This window comes from Centroberyx gerrardi, chromosome 2 (assembly GCF_048128805.1).
Source record: "Centroberyx gerrardi isolate f3 chromosome 2, fCenGer3.hap1.cur.20231027, whole genome shotgun sequence".
In the NCBI taxonomy this organism is placed as follows: Eukaryota; Metazoa; Chordata; class Actinopteri; order Beryciformes; family Berycidae; genus Centroberyx; species Centroberyx gerrardi.
This window is the reverse complement of record NC_135998.1, coordinates 36721512-36724011: the sequence shown is the minus strand read 5'-3', so window position 1 is coordinate 36724011 and position 2500 is coordinate 36721512. Positions and strand designations below refer to the sequence as shown.

The 2500-nt window shown below is 34.3% G+C and overlaps 1 protein-coding gene across 1 annotated transcript in view; it reads left to right on the top strand.

The window, feature by feature from the left end:
- Positions 1–2500, top strand: part of dcc (DCC netrin 1 receptor) — a 172021-nt gene that overhangs the window by 133787 nt on the left and 35734 nt on the right.

Here is a 2500-nt window from a genome sequence, read left to right as displayed (position 1 = left end):
TTACTATCTCTCTCTGTTTCTATCTCTTCTTCTATTACTATCTCTCTGTTTCTGTGTCATTCACTATTTCTATCTCTCTGTTTCTATATCTGTTTCTATCGCTCTGTTTCTATCTCTTCTTCTATTACTATCTCTCTCTCTGTTTCTATCTCTTCTTCTATTACTATCTCTCTCTCTGTTTCTATATCTTCTTCTATTACTATCTCTCTGTTTCTGTGTCATTCACTATTTCTATCTCTCTGTTTCTATCTCTTCTATTACTATCTCTCTCTGTTTCTATCTCTTCTTCTATTACTATCTCTCTCTGTTTCTATCTCTTCTTCTATTACCATCTCTCTGTTTCTGTGTCATTCACTATTTCTATCTCTGTTTCTATATCTGTTTCTATCTCTCTGTTTCTATCTCTTCTTCTATTACTATCTCTCTGTTTCTATCTCTTCTTCTATTACTATCTCTCTGTTTCTGTGTCATTCACTATTTCTATCTCTCTGTTTCTATGTCTGTTTCTATCTCTCTGTTTCTATCTCTTCTATTACTATCTCTCTCTGTTTCTATCTCTTCTTCTATTACTATCTCTCTCTCTGTTTCTATCTCTTCTATTACTATCTCTCTCTCTGTTTCTGTCATTCACTATTTCTATCTCTGTTTCTATCTCTCTGTTTCTCTCTTTTTCTATCTCTGTTTCTATATCTGTTTCTATATCTGTTTCTATCTCTCTGTTTCTATCTCTGTTTCTATCTCTCTGTTTCTATCTCTCTGTTTCTATCTCTTTCTCTGTTTATATCTCTCTGTTTCTATCTCTGTTTCTATCTCTCTGTTTCTATATCGGTTTCTATCTCTCTGTTTCTATCTCTTTCTCTGTTTCTATCTCTCTGTTTCTATATCTGTTTCTATCTCTCTGTTTCTATATCTGTTTCTATCTCTCTGTTTCTATCTCTCTGTTTCTATATCTGTTTCTATCTCTCTGTTTCTATATCTGTTTCTATCTCTGTTTCTATCTCTTTCTCTGTTTATATCTCTCTGTTTCTGTCTCTGTTTCTATATCTGTTTCTATCTTTCTGTTTCTATCTCTTTCTCTGTTTCTATCTCTCTGTTTCTATATCTGTTTCTATCTCTCTGTTTCCATCTCTCTGTTTCTATCTCTCTGTTTCTATCTCTGTTTCTATCTCACTGTTTCTATCTCTCTGTTTCTATCTCTTTCTCTGTTTCCATCTCTGTTTCTATCTCTGTTTCTATCTCTGTTTCTATCTCACTGTTTCTATCTCTCTGTTTCTATCTCTTTCTCTGTTTCCATCTCTCTGTTTCTATCTCTCTGTTTCTATCTCTGTTTCTATCTCACTGTTTCTATCTCTCTGTTTCTATCTCTTTCTCTGTTTCAATTCAATTTTTCAATTCAAGGTGCTTTATTGGTATGAAATACAAGAGTACTTATTGCCAATATATCTATCTGTGTTTCTATCTCTCTTTTACTATCTCTGTTTCTATCTCTTTCTATGTTTCTATCTCTTTCTGTTTCTTTGTTTCTGTCTCTCTGTTGCTGTCTCTGTTTCTATCTCTTTCTCTGTTTCTATCTCTTTCTGTTTCTCTGTTTCTGTCTCTCTGTTGCTGTCTCTGTTTCTATCTTTCTCTGTTTCTATCTCTTTCTGTTTCTGTCTCTTTCTATGTTTCTCTCTGTTTCTGTCTGTTGCTGTCTCTGTTTCTATCTCTTTCTCTGTTTCTATCTCTTTCTATGTTTCTATCTCTATGTTTCTCTGTTTCTGTCTCTCTGTTGCTGTCTCTGTTTCTATCTCTTTCTGTTTCTATCTCTCTGTTGCTACCTCTGTTTCTGACACTTTCTCTGTTTCTTTCTCTCTGTCTGTTTCTATCTCTGTTTCTACCTTTCTTGCCTTTCTATTTCTATCTCTATTTGTTTCTGTCTTTCAATTTGTTTCTATATCTCTTTCTATCTGTTTCTATCTCTTTCTCTGTTTCTGCTCCTGTCTCTGTGTATACCCGCCATCTCTTTCTATCTCTCTGTTTATACCTCCCTCTATCGCTGTCTCTCTCTGTCACTCTTTTTTCTGTCTTTCTTTCTCTCTCTTATCCCTCTATCTGTTCACTCTCCTATCTCTTTCTATCTCTCTATCTAATTCTATCTCATTTTATCTCTTTCTCCTTTTCACTCTATTTCTCAATCTCTCTACCTATTTCTTTCTCCCATCCTTTCTATTTCTGTCTCTTTCTCTCTGTGTCTAACTGTCATGGACTTTCATTCTATCTCTCCCTCGATGTCTCTGTCTCCCTTTATCTTTATCTTGTACATTTTATCTCTTTCTCTCCTTTTTCTATTACTTTCCATTTGTCTCCTGTCTACATCTACCTCTTTCTATCTCCGTTTTTCTTTCTGCCTCTTTCTCTTTCTTTCTATTTCTATCTGTATCTCTACAAAGCATTCTTTCAATATATATCTTTCTGACTTTATCTCTCTATCTCTCCCTCTCCATCCCTCCATTTTGTGATG